This window comes from Pseudonaja textilis, chromosome 1 (genome assembly GCF_049901715.1).
Source record: "Pseudonaja textilis isolate UNSWEBS1 chromosome 1, rPseTex1.2, whole genome shotgun sequence".
Taxonomy (NCBI): domain Eukaryota; kingdom Metazoa; phylum Chordata; class Lepidosauria; order Squamata; family Elapidae; genus Pseudonaja; species Pseudonaja textilis.
Window position 1 is genome coordinate 119,852,198 of NC_141990.1, and position 15,331 is coordinate 119,867,528.

A 15,331-nucleotide genomic window follows, 5' to 3' on the forward strand; every position below is an offset into this window, starting at 1 on the left:
CATCTGTCTAATTATCATCACCATCATCATTATCATCATCATCATCATCCATCAAAGAGGAGAACCAATGTGATATGATGCTTCCCAATCCAGACCCCGTAGTTTGTCCAGAAAGCAACAGAGAGCTCAAGAAGGAGGAGGATAGTTCTTGGGCCAAAATTTCTCCAATGTTCTCCTTAGAAAAATTAGGCTTTATAAAGTGTAACTTTTTAGTACCATTGGACTTTTTTCTTCTTTGGGGAAAAAAAAAGTTTTATTTTTCAATCCCATATCTTAAAATCCATCTCACTTATTTTTACACTGAGTTTTTTTTTCTTGTATCAGAAAGACACATCCATACTACTTCAAAGATGGAACATCCTAAGGCGTATTTCAGGCTAAAATAAGGTCAGTTAGCAGGAAAATCCCTTCAGGAGTGTGTGTGCTGCAGAGAGTACCATAATGAATTAGCCTGAATGACTGTAACCTTGCGTCCAGGAGTGCCCTAAAGAACTATTCATAGAAGAGGGACTCTTCACAGGAACACAAAGCTATTTCTCTCAGACTAGAATTCACTCTGTGTCTGAATCATAACTTTTTACTGAATGAAGAAAGGAAAAGATTTCTCAAGGACACTTGGAGAGATCAAAATTCTGAACTTCCAAGAGGGAAGCCTAAGTGTTAGCAGTTGAAATATATAGAAAATAAATGAATCTAAATTCCAATATATATGGTTCAAGGTCACGCATAGTATTTTCTCAGGCATTAGGTCAGACTACTCACAATACTATGCTAGTTTTTTTTAATTCTTGTTTGTTTGTACACAATAAATTTTAGAGTGGAGGTACTTTTCCAAAATACATACAAAGGAGGGCATCCTAAACTAGCATTTTGATTATGAAATAAGTATTGCCCATCCCTCTTCTCTTCCTCCCATTTAAGGCAGGTGATTCTGTTCTCAAACCCATGACATGTATCCATACATATCTTCATTTCAGTTTTCTTGCTAGACTACTGGTTGTGTGTCTTCTATATCTCATTTTGCATTTTTGCTAAACCTATACATTCTTCAGCATTGATAAATGTTGAATAGTTACTACATCTATACAGTAACTGTACAGCTACAGCAAAATACATCTTCCTTGTATTTATAAGAGAGAAAGAGACAAAGAGGGAGAAAAGGGGAGAAAAAATACTAAACATATTGGTTTAGATAAAAGATCAATGCAACAAATATAATAAGTGGTTATTATAGAGATGGAAGATAGTCTAGGATTATTAACTTTGTCTTGATTAACCTTTGCCCATTTAAATTTTTTTCCACTTAACTTAAAAGTAGTGATGTTATACCAAAGTTAGAAGAAATAGAGATCTGAAACATTGATTACTCTTTCAGTCTGTTTATCTGTCAACATGCAGGCCTACATATGAATGAATATGAGATAGAGAGATGAAGGAGATAGAAGAAGAGGTAGAGGTAGAGATGATCTTCTACCTATCAGATTAGTGTGGGAACTACAATGGGACTTTTAATTTTCTTATGGCAATAATATCAATTGCTTCAACAACCAATAATCACATAACTCCAAAGCTTAAAAGCACAAAGCTAAATTGTTGTTAAACAAAGAACCAATTGGAGATCAGCCCTCACCAGCCTCCATCAATCAGAAACCAGCTTGGCTAAAGCAGGCGTGGGATTCTACTGGTTCTGTCCGGTTCTATAGAACCCCTTGTTAACTTTCTAAGCAGTTCGGAGAAGTGGTAGTTAGAAGCAATCTCCTTTTTTTGTTTTTTTTTTAAATAAATTTTATTAATGAAACAACAGAAAGAAAAAACTTTTAAGAACAATGAACGTGGTGCATACATCCTGATACACCTACTTGTCTTACATCCTCAAATAATACATATAACAAAGAATACAAATTTACATATATACATAAATGTTAATAGTCATTCATGCATTTACTCCTTTCTTTTTTTAAACCAGTGGTAAAACTTCTCCCAGATTTTGTAATATTCAAATTCAGTCCTATCTTTTAACTCTTGAGTTACTCTATCCATTTCGGCGCATGTCCAAATTTTTCTAATTATTTCCATCTCGTCTGGCATATCATTACCTTTCCATCTTTGGGCAAGGACTAATCTTGCTGCAGTGATAACATGGGCTATTAAATATATTATCTCTTTATTATATTTTCCTACATTGATACCCAATAGAAAAATTTCAGGTCTGAATTCTATTTTAATTTTACACATCTCTTCTAACAAATTTCTAATTTTCAGCCAGTATGTTTGAGCTTTTTCCACCATACGTAGTAGTATGTTCCAATTTCTTTATTGCATTTCCAACATTTAGGGGATAGTTTTGGGTACATTTTTGCCAATTTTGATGGTGGGATATGCCATCGGTAAAACATTTTGTGTAAGTTTTCTTTATGTGATGCTGCCAAAGTTATTTTTCTAATCCTATCCCATAAAATTTGCCAATCATCCAAATTTATACCATATCCAAAGTCCAATCCAGGCCAACATCATTTCTTTCACCTTTTCTTCTTCTAGTTTGCATTCTAATAATACTTTGTAAGTTTTTTTAATCAAATTCTTATCCGTACCTAATAATATTTTGTCTAATTCTGTTTTCCATCTGCTAATACCCCATTCTTTCATATCTTTACTGTACCTCGACTAATTGTAAATAGGCCCACTATTCTATCTCAAATCCTAGATCTTTCAACTCCTGTCTTGTTTTTAAATCACCCTTCTCATCTAGTATGTCCTCATATGTAATAACCTGCCCTTGATGCAATAAATGTGAGTACATTAGCGCTTCTAATGTAGGTAGCCAAGTTGGTATTTCAAAGTAAGTTTGTCGTTTAGGTTTATTCCATATATTTAGTACGGTCTGCCTAATTTTATGCCTTTGAAAATAGCCATGAATTTGTTGTTTGTCTTGCCCAAGAAGGTATGCCAGCCTGCCTGTAGATTATATCCTTCTAAGGTTAACATTCTTTTATTTTTAACACTTATCCGATCTTTAACCCAGGTCAAAATAGCTGCTCTATAATATATTTCCCAATCCGGTAGGCCAAATCCTCCTTTTGGTACCGTCATGCAACAATTTCAGTTTAATTCTGGGCTTTTTGTTCTGCCACATACATTTTGATACTAGCTTTGTCCAATTGGACAAAGAATTTTTTTTCTAATTTAACCAGAGCGTTTTGAAATAAAAACAACATTTTTGGTAATATGCTCATTTTTATGGACATAATTCTCCCCATAAAGGAGAGTCTTAAATTGTTTCATTTCCTGAGTTCTTCTGTTAATTTTTTAATTAATGTAGTATAATTATCCTCCTTGAGGGTTATACATTTTGCCAATATGATATCTAGAATTGTCCTGATATTATTCCTAAGATGCCTATGTGGAAGAAAGCCATTTTGGTCTGTATGTATAAATTTGTTCAATATTTTCTTGAGTCTTTTGGCTATTATAGTTACGAAGATTTTATAGTCCACATTTAATAGAGATATTGGCCTGTAGTTTCCTATCTTTGTTTAGTCATTTTTTTCTTTTGGAATGATCGTAATCATTGCTTCTTTCCACGATTGCAGAATTTTTGCCTTGTCCAGGACTTCATTAAATAATTTGAGTAATCTGTTGCCTAATAATTCTTGTTGAGTTTCATATAGTTCAGCGGGAAGTGTATCAGGACCTGCCACTTTGTTATTTTTTGTTTATTTATTGACCAAGTTACTTCTTTGAAGTTTATTCTTCCATTCAATCGCTTCTCGGCCTTTTGGCTAAGATCAAGTGTAGTTCCTTTTATTTTTTCCACCCTTATTACACTCTTGCCAGAACGCCTAGATTTCCTGTCTCCAGAGCTTCTGAGCCTTGGCTTTCTTAAAGGGGAAGGGTTGTTTTAAGATTTTTACACTGCTGTTGGGAGGAAATACTTCCCTGGACAATCAACACTTTGAAGAAATAATTGAATAATGAAGCAAAGCTTTAGTGACAGGAAACCAAGATGAGTGACATTCAGCAAGGCTTCTTGGCTAGCTAGAAAGATTGACATTCATACATGAGTTTACATACCCTTTCTGAGTTTTGGTCTAAAACTGGTTTTTGGTGAAGGTTAATTCTGTGCTTGATGACATTTAATCCTTTGTTTATTGATGGGATTATTTTCCCTATTCAGCTTTAACAAGCAACAGCTACTGTTGTGATTTAATTATTTGTCTTGTGTTTGAATTTTTTCCTGCCTCATGGTTTCTTTTTCTATCTGGGGAGGGGGTGTTCTTTCACTGCTTTAGTGGTATCTGGCACTGTCTTTTTGGGGTACACTTCCAAGAGGCAGGATACAAGCTTGGCACTGATTTTTTTTTTTTTACTGCCTATCTTGTGAGGTGAGTGAGACCAGCTGGTATCTTTAAGTGGCGCAAATGGATCTAAGGATTGCCTTTCCTGGGTGTGCTTTTTCTGGATAGCTTAAATGACCTCTATGCTAAAGGGTTTCACTTTATGAGCAAGAGATGGCTGCTTGATAGTTATCACTGCATTTTAACTATTTTCATTCCTCAAGGTGCTCTGGCACCTTGCCTGATTTGTAACTCTGGCTTGCAGGTATTTTTAATCTAATGATTGGTATTTAGGGCAGCTTTTTGCAAGCAGAGAAGCTTTTTGTATTTTTGTAGAGGTAATCCTTGACTCACAATAGTTCATTTAGTGACCATTTAAAGTTACAATGGCACTGAAAAAAGTGACTTATGACCTTTCACACTTATGACCGTTGCAGCATCCCCACTGTCATGAGAGGCCAGATGAGGAGAAGAGCCCCTTGACATGAATGATGTCGAGTTGGCCATGCTCACCCAGTCACATGACCACCAAGCCATACCCACCAACTAAGCCACGCCCACAGAACTAGTTGTTTAAAAAAAATGAATCCCACCCCTGGGCTAAAAGCTAATCAAAAGTCAAGACTTAACTATAAAGTCAGAAACCCAGTCAGTATAATTTTTGAAAATGCTAACCATAGCTGCTGGCAAAAGATCAGCAAATCTGAGGTCTAGATCATTGTCTCTAAACTCTAAATTGGATTTACTCCCCTCTTTGGTCTTTCTCTTATTTCTATTATGCCCAAATAACTTTTTAAAAATCTCTCACAAATTTCTATTTGCTCTAAATAGTAGCCAATCTGACAAAAGAAAGAAATTATTTCTTTATTATATTTATTGTTGTCAATCACTATGTCATGTTCGACTCTTCACGACCACATGAACCATAGCATGTTAGGCCCCCTGTTTTCCACTATCTCTCAGAGTTTGCCCAAATTCATGTTCATTGCATCAGTGACACTATCCAACAATCTTGTCCTCTGCTGCCCCTTCTCCTTTTGTCTTCAATCTTTCCCAACATCCGGATCCTTTCTGAAGAGTCCTTCCCTCATTTGGTGGACAAAGTATTTGAGCTCCAGAATTGTATACAAGATACAATTTCAGCATTCACAGTATTTTTCTGGTGGCAAAGAGGTAAGAGCTCTGGTGGTGCAGTGGTTATAGTGCAATACTGCAAGCTACTTCTGTTGACTGCTGGCTACCTGCAATTTGGCAGTTCAAATGTCACCAGGCTCAAGGTTGACTCAGCCTTCCATTCTTCCGAGGTCAGTAAAATGAGGATCCAGATTGTTGGGGGCAATATGCTGACCCTTTAAACCGCTTAGAGAGGAAAAGCACTGTGAAGCGGTATATAAATCTAAGTGCTATTGCTATTACAGGTAAGAGAATGAACAAAACATTTATACCTAGACATACTTCAAATCCTTTGTGCTCTTTTACAATCCTGCCTTCTAAGAAGTCTTTGGCTTTTTTTTGTTGCATTTGCCCATTGTTCAAGTTCCCTATTTGCATTCTCTGCATATCTGCTCTCTTGTCTAGAGAACTCCCTCCAGTTAGAGTTTCTTGCCACTAATGGATAATGGCAATTATCATATCCCCTTTATCACTCACAGATCATTACTAAATTAGCTGCAAGACAAGGGAGGATCCTCAGGACTGATAGTGTCAACAAGCCAGGTTGCCTCCATATTTTACTGTTCTTCAAGACCTTTAACAGTATTACTAGCAGACAAAGTGAAAAACTCCACAAGGTCATACAGAAAACCAACTGGTTCCCTTAAGGAGCCTGAGAATAAATCATTTTAACTATTCCACCACATGGGCAGAATTTCATACTAGCTGTCAGTATAGAACTGAGAAGAAAGTTATGTTGCATAAAAATGGGATTAGAATATTTATGAACATTTCCTGTTCAGTAAACGTGATGGAAGAACAATGAACTTGCATTCTTGTGGTTCCCCAGGCAATAGAACAAAATTATTGATAGAGCTGATTCAGTGTGCCTGGTGGATGAGTTTGTGAGTTTGTAACAATGCCTTATCCATAGTTTATTGGTTTAAATTGGTGTTTTTTTAATTGTATTGGGTTCCTATATTTCTCTTGGTAGATGGTTGGATATATAAATTTGAAGATTACAGAATAGTAGAGTTGGAAGTGACTTGGAAGCCTTCTAGGTCTTTTAGGTCTTCATTTGTACAATAAATAAAATAAATAAACACTCCTAAAAACTGGCAAAAATTCTAAGCAGAAAAAATGCAGGGTTATTATGAGGGTTTGCATGAAAGTCCCTCATCCAACTATTCCAATTAAATACTTAGTTTGTCTTATGCCTAGGGCAAAGATGTTGTATGTGAAAGCTAAGTTGTGGGTTAATGCTGTAAATAGATGAAAACTAGCTCTGTTCATGATGGTGAGAAAATAATTATGAAATGAAAAAAGAATGGGAAGATGACTTGTCAAAACTTTTTGTTTGCCCATTTCTTATGTTTTCATATCTATCATATAATTGGCCAACCAACTATATAATCATGCCAGAAAGCATTAGCATTAGAGGGCCTGAGTGAAGAGTGTGATTTTTATGTACTATCTGCTTCAATACATTGGGTTCTTGATGTATGAAATTGAAAAGGTGCAATATAATTTTACTTTCAGTTATATCAGCAGCAAAGTAGAACATGCCACTGAAATAAATGTTGTTTATCTGAAATTCACACTGATTTAATTTGAGGACCTTTCTTGCTTGGTTTTCCTTTGTCCTTTACCCCTAGTTATACAAGAGTTGCTCTTCTAACAGTTCTGCTTTGAGAAAAGCATAACCAAGTCTGCGGGGGTCCTAATTCAATTAAATTAATGGCAAAATTTCCCCCGCTTCAAATGGACCTGCCTTTCGCAGTTGCTTTCTGATATGCCAAGATAGATGCTTTCTTATTTAGTTATAAAACAGGGATAGAAATGTTTAAAAAGCTGAAAGGCAATAAATTCTAGGCTTATCTGTTGGATGCTATCAAGCAATCTAATTATATGCATTTCCATTCGAGCAAACTTTGGGAAAATATTGGGGCAACTGACATTGTCTCAAACACCCACCAAATTCCCACATTCCACTAACTCTAACTAAATGCAGACTCATGACTGATTTGTTTGCATTCTTTCAGATTAGGAGTTCTTAGAATTTTCCTGTGTCTGCTTGCCTGCCTGCCTGCCTGCCTGCCTACCTACCTACCTATCTATCTATCTTTACTGTACCATTATTCCCAAGCCATTAAGTGAATGTTACTTTCAAGAGATTTGATTGAATCTTGCCTTTAAAAAGGGCTTTGCAGTTCAGTAGCAGTAGTTTTCTGTGCAGTGTATAAAGTATGAACTGTGTAGTTATAACAAGAGTGTCCTTAACATGAAAGTATTCTCTCCCCTATCCTGGTCCAAAAATAAACTTCATAGGGTTGTGTAGCACTTTGAATTCAGTTCCAAAAAGTTGCTTTGGAATATGCAGTTTCATGAACAGTACTTCAAGCAGTATTAGATTAGCTGCGGAAACAGGCATTGCAGTTGTTTCCTCACTCTTGAGAAGACCTTTTCTAATCAAAATCCTGACCTTTAATAGATTATGGAACACTAACAGAAATCATAGTATCACACACACACACCCAAAAATTGTGAATGCAGCCCATTATTCCTATCCACTCTTTCTACAGAAGAGTTCAGACCTGAAATTGTTTCATAACATATTTTGATTTTGAAATAGACAATTGAAATAGAGATCAGAATGACCTCTTCCAATGTTGGAAAACTTCTGCTGAGGTCAAAATCATTCATTCCAGATTCTGAGAGTTATCAGGATTGGAGCAATTCAGTCTCATTTCAATCTTTTGCATACTTTTTATGTACAATCTATCTGAGTCCAATCTAGGATGGCTTTTAAAATAGATTTTTAATTAAAAGAACAGAATGAAAATTTGCTGGATCTATCTGTCCCTAAAAATAGGGAAAGCTGATATGCCAATCTGTACTTTAATTTGTGGTGAGGAGTTATTACCGTATGCCATGCTTTGTTGACTTTCCAGAAATATCTGATTGCATTCTGAGTAGCAAAATGTTGGATAAGCTACATCTTTCATCTAATTCATATAGAATCTTATTACACATACAGTATACATAGAGATAGAGGATCTGAATAATCATTTAAATAAACAAGAACCAGGGCAGTAGACAAGGGGGGGGACTATGTTTGGATATTTGAATAAGTAATGTACATAAATCACAATAGAATATTCTTTTTACTTTGGATACTTTTTCCAAGAACAGCACCTACCAATAAATCAAGAAATTAAAAATTAGTCTTCAAATGCAATTGTATTTTTTTTTATAAAATTTTTATTGGTTTTTAAAACAAACATAAACAAACAAAACATAAAAACATCAGGCCATCTTCCATATATGTACATACAGTGTGCCGGTTGGTGTACAAATTGTTTTGTGCTTCCATTTCGTAGTCTTCAATTACAATTAGATTGTATATGATCTCATATTTTCAATCCAATATTAAATACATTGGTATCAATATTAATCATTTAACTATACTTTTATTCATTCATGCTTTGGAAACTGATCATATTTTACTTAATTTGTTTTGTGACAATTCATATTATCATCCCAAATCTATCCTAAAAACATTTTGTAGATATAATAAGAAAAGAATACATCTTTATATATTTAGTATTTTCTAAAAGTCTACATATTTCGTTACTGTACTTTATTGTCTAACCATTGATAGAATAGATCCCAAACTTTATAAAATTGTTTATCATCCTGTTCTCTAATTTCAAATGTCAATCTGCTCATTTCAGCACATTCTAATATTTTCTTAATAATTTCCTCCTGTGGTGGCATTTTCTTACTTTTCCAGTTTTTAGCAAATACAATCATAGCCGCTGTTAATACGTTTACAATCAGGTATTTCAAATCTTTACTATATATTTCAGGTAAAATTCCCAATAAAAATATCTCTGTTTTCAAGTCTATATGCTTTTTGTCATTTTTTCCAACCACGTGTGGATTTTAGTCCAGTATTTTTTAGCATCCTCACAAGTCCACCACATATGGTAATATGAGCCAGGTGTCTGATGACATTTCCAAGATTTTTCAGATTTATTCTTGAACATTCTTGCTATTCTTGTTGGGGGAAAATGCCACCTGTAAAACATCTTATACAAATTTTCTTTATATGCTGTTGACCTTGTCATTTTATAATTTTGAGACCACAATTTTTGCCATTTCTCTAAATCAATCCCATATCCAAAATTCTCCCTCCAGCAATCATAGTTTCTTTAACTTGTTCTTCTTCTAGTTTAATTTCTAATAAATATCCATACAATTTTTTAATCACCTTTCCATCAGTACCTGTCAAAATCTTATCTAAATCAGTCAGTTTATCATAGAAACCTTCTGTTTTAAAATCTTTATCATACCTTGAATGTATTTGCGCATATGAAAACCAATTCATCTTTATACCTTGTTCCTCTAGTTTTTGTTACCCATTCATTCAATATTTCACCATATCTAACTTCTTGTTCCTTTTTGTATATTATAGGATAAGAAAATGCTTCAATAGTTGATAGCCACACTGGAATTTTCAAATAACATTGTATTTTAATCTTCTCCCAGTTTAACCACAGAGACTCCCGTATATAATGTGTTCTAAAGTACCCCTATGTTTTAGTTCCTTTATACCATAGAAAAGCATGCCACCCCAACAACAAATCATGTCCTTCTAATGTCAACAATCTAGTATTTCTTAATGTTATCCATTCCTTGAGGAGGGGTAGCACAGCTTAGAAAAAATCAAGAAAACACACTGCACTTTGTTTAGTTATCCAAGGCTCTTGTTATAACACTCTTCTCCAGAAACTTATCACCTTTTCTTTTTCTATAACCTTCAGCACCAGACTCCAGCTGTTGATAGAAACCCAGAAGAGCACCTGCAATAATACTCTCCCATGCTCTTCCCTCTATCTTATTGAATAGCAATGTCCTTGAAAAAAAGTCTCAGTTCTTTCTTTCTCAGCTTTGTCTGGTCACAAGAGAAATAGAATATTTCCAAGCCTCTAGTTGGCAGTGTTACTAAGTTTCTTTGCTTTCACTTTCCCCCTCCTTTTCCAAGCAAAATGCAATAAGAATTAATAAAAAAGATATTTTAAAAAAAGAAATAACTAAATGGGAGTCTCTAGCCTAAAATAGTTACAAAATCAAAAAGGAGAAAAAAAAATAGATGAAAAAGAAAAAACCAGTCCAGTTTCAAAATATAAGATCGTGTATAGAAAATTCAGCAATGAGAAAAAAAACGTTACTTTGACATTCCTGTTTAAAATCACCGCTTAATCACTTCTGTCAAAACTTTTACAGATTCTTTCTTTTCCTTAGGGTGTCCTTTCAGATCTTAGAATAAAGAAAAAGTTCTCACCAAACCAGCACACTCTCTCTTTCTGTTCTCTTCCATTTCGGAGCTGTTCAGCAGCTTTAATGGCTGCCTCTTTGCCGCTGGCAAGAAGAGCTTCTCCTGGATCTACCAGGGACTTTGTGGTATCTCTGGGATCAACAGGATGCGCTCTTCACTTTCACTGTCTCTTCAGGATGGTTTAGATCCGATAGGATCGTCCAGGAGCAAAGATATCGGCAGTGATCTCAGACCTCCAAGATCGCATGCCGTATCATCTCTGCCTTCCTCTAAAATGTGGTTGTATTTTTTTTTAAAGCTACATTTAATTCCCTTTTAGATCTCATACATATATAAAATGGGAAACACTTATAATGATGCATGTATCCCACTGTTAAAATAAACAGGTTAATAATTCTTTTAAACTTCTACACTGCAGTTAAGATTTTTTTTTTTTTGAAGGGGAAAAAAGTCAGAATTTGAAACTCTAGAAATTGCCTATACAGCACATAAAAATTACCAGTCTTTCATAGTAAGTTATATTCACTGTACTATCAGAAGACTGTTGATTGTTTTCTTTATAATGTTCTCTTCAATCCACTCCTGAGAAGCATGAACACAACTTTGAAGACTCAGTAGAGAGCTCTGTTGTCAATAAACCATAATGAATGCAAACTATAACTATGCATCTCTGCTTGATCTTAAGCAGCACACAAAAGTGAAACTTCAGCTTAACTAAAACATAAATCTACTGCAGAGCAATCATCTTGGTTTTATGCAAGTGACAAGATAGGAAAATGCATCTGCTACAAGCAATCTCTTTTTTGCTTTATGTTAATACAATCTAGTGATATATACAGTATTTTCCTCTAGCTGCCAGAAAGATGGCTGAGTTGAGAATGAAAAAAAAGGATGAACATAGGCACAGAAAAATGATGGCATATTACTAATTTTAAATTATATTCCAGCCAAAGTTGATGCAAGTTGAAATTCACAGTGCAACAATATCAATATATCTCTACCTCATTCTTAAAACAGCATATACTTGAGCAGGTAAAATCTGTGCTGAAAATGGATTGGTATTTCAACTGGAAGAGGAATTGTGTAGCATTTTATGGACCATATGATCCCTTGTTCACTTTTCCAAGCATGTTGAAAAATGCCTTCATCTACTCCAAACATAAAAGTAATTATTATGCTATTCTATAAATTGCTGTTCTGGTACTTAATGGATTAGCCAATTTTTTTTCCCAATCACTTGCACCTTAATCAACACAGACATGGTGAATCTTTCAGTTTATTACTTTTACTGTATTATTGGAATATCACTGGAATCCTGTAAAAATCTTTAATAGGAAGAATTCTGACGATTAAATAAAAAATTGACAGGAAAATGATACTTTCATATTTTTCACTGTAAAATGTTAGCTTTATTTGATCACAACGTGAATTGTTATTTGTGAATCAGGAAAAAAAATCTGAATATTTTGCCAACTTAGATCAGAGTTAAGAAGGAAAATAATAAGTCCATCATGATAAATTAACATGTATTGAATACTTTCAAATTTATGTTCTATTCTTTGCAAACTGGGTAGTAGGTTATAAGCAAATTGCTAGGCAGTTTTTTTAGTTGAAAATTTCTGGATAAAAATAGAGAAACCACCTAATAAATCCTGCTATTAATTTATTTTGCATCTTTTCTAAGACATATACATAAATGTAACATAACTAATGGATTAAAATAGTTGCCAAGTCTTTTTTTTAAAAAAAAGAAAGATGCTCTTTAATTTCCCATAATGCATTCTTCATTGGATCAGTGGGATTTAAAAGTATGGAATTTTTTTCTGGCTGAAAAAATAATACAGTAGTAGAATTTTGAGAAATCCTGGAATGAAGACTCAATAACTCAAAATTACTATTTATTAGCTACACACTATGGTTTTCCTAATAAACTGTCCTTTGTATAAATATAAATGTCTCTTTTAAGATGCATTTGATTTCAATCTTTTTTATATATAATTATTTGGTCCTCTTTCTTCTCCTGCTGCTTTGCCCTATAATCTAGTAAAATAAAACAAACAAGCATTTAGATTTAGGATCATTTGACAAAGCCATTTATCTGTTGCATACATAAATGCACACACATACAGAAAAATCATCCTAATGAGTCACACCAAATTCACTAAGGAAGCATTCTTTGCAAAAACCTTATAAATCAACAGGAACTAAAAAGCTCAAATTAATCAGTGGTTCACTAGTCGACCTTTATCTTCAGCCAAATATCTTTATTTTATTTACTATTTTTATCTAAAATTACTCAGTGTTCATTAAATGTTAATGAATGTGCTTAAAATTAGCAAGTAAGTTATGGTTGATAGAAGTAGAAAGCAATATTTGTACATTTCAAGCTCATTCAAATTTTTTTCATAGTTGATTGCAAATTGCTAAATAAAACCCATCGAACATGCAATTGGAAAGGATCTGAAATTAAAGACCAAAGACATAACAAGTTCCTTATAACCTGTGTGGAAGAGGTTATGTATTATTTTAAAAAAATCAAGGGAGATTGATGATTTGCACACATCTCTCCATTTTCCATTTATTTCAAATAAAGTAATGATGTATTGCTTTTGCTTACAGGTTAACCAGCTATATCTCACATGTCTACATTTCCCAATGCTTTATGGGATGTGGAAATTGATATGAATAAAAAGCTGTATTTTATTATTTGTGGATGGTGGTTATGGTGGTAATGATTGTATGCATGTGTTATTGTTCACAAAAGATAAAAAGTGAACAATAACACGAGAAAGTCAAAAAGGCAGAAATGTTTCTTCAATTAGTCACAATTTGATATATGTTGTATTTGAATAGAATAGAATAAAATAGAATAGAATAATTAATTTGAAATACTGAAAATTGTTAGCACAATGTATAAGATGGTACAGAATTCTGACTCAGTTCATGCTCATTCAGAATCAGTAGATAAATAAGAATCATGCTCATTCAGAATCAGGCTATAAATAAATGGGACAGTTGCATCCTGTTATTTTGTGCCTCTGCCCATTCTATTTTTCTCTCTTGACTTGAATACTGATTGAATATAATCAATACTATTGGCATAAGTGATCTCTGATAAGGGAAAATACAAAAAGAGATAGCATTGTAGTATCATCTCTGGTGACCCATGCACAATATATTGTGTGAGTCAATATAATCACATTTGTTTATTTGATTGCTTGATTAATTGATTTAAGACTATTCGAGTCCAGAGTGACTTTGGGTGACTTAAAGAAGCAATAAATAGAGAAAATAAACCAACTGTGTATTTAATACTCCAACTGTGAGGTAACAAAGGACATCTAAAAGATCTTCTGATCCAGGATCAGGACAATTGGTGCCTAAGTGGAACTTTGCAAAGGACCTCATGGTCACAGATACCATCTGCTCTTTGAGCAGGAGTTGTGGATCCATGATAACTTCCTTATTGCATACCAGGTTTAAATGAAGAAGTGCAGCCCGATCCAAGACTAAAAATGTAAGATTGCTAGATCTTGAAGACTCTAATATCCAGAGAAACTTGGTTTTGGCACGATTGAGCCTCCTCATCCAAATTTACATAGCCTCCAGACACTAGGACAGGACATTGACAGCATCACTTACCTGCTCAGGGCCAATATGTATAACTAACAATCAGCATGTTGGATTCATCTGCCACCTGGGTCAGACCTTATCTCTCCTCCAGTTTTACATATGATGTGTCTAGTTCATTTGCCACAAATGGTGGAAGTTTTTAATTGTCTAAAACTAACAATTTATATGTTGTATTGATTGTGCAGTCCTTTTTCCCCTGGATTATTTTACAGCATATGACCTAGAATGTTGTAGATGATAACATCATTTAAAATAAGCTTTCTATATTTCTTTTCTTTAAAAATGGAGCTAAGGATTTATGCATAACTCTTCACACTTATTTCTCATGAACAATTTTCCTAATTAACTTTTAGAAGATGTTGAGCAGAAAAAAAACTTTTTGAATCATTCATGATTAATTTTGCCTCTGAAAGGATTTATTACAACGTGTCCTATTAATCACAGGCATATATAACCATAGGCCACATTGTTAAGAAGCTATTTTTGTTGCTTAGACTGTGATCTAGAATATTTAGACAGTGATTTCAAGAAGCTAGGCAAACATCAATTAATTAATCACAAGGATGTAGTAGTGGTGAGACAGATGGGCAGTTTTAAAATTTGATAAATAAATGAACAACAAATTAATATCAAATTTTCTTGATAGCATGCAGCATCTTTGAAACAATTTTGAACAAATGGGCAGTATCATTTGCTTCCATGGAAATTCAAATACTAGGAGCTTTGTTGGTATTGAAATTTTGTGCATATTTTTTACTCCAAGCTAACAGCATAATGAGGGATTGATATCTTCCATTTACAGAATAATGGTGTCATATAATATGGCTATCAGACATGATGAATATATGCCATCTTTAGGTTCAGACTTCAG

General features: G+C 34.0%; 1 pseudogene; it reads left to right on the forward strand.

The window, feature by feature from the left end:
- Nucleotides 1-3,759: 3,759 nt before the first annotated feature.
- Nucleotides 3,760-3,819, forward strand: LOC148127787 (U2 spliceosomal RNA; annotated as a pseudogene).
- The last annotated feature ends 11,512 nt before the right edge of the window (nt 3,820-15,331 follow it).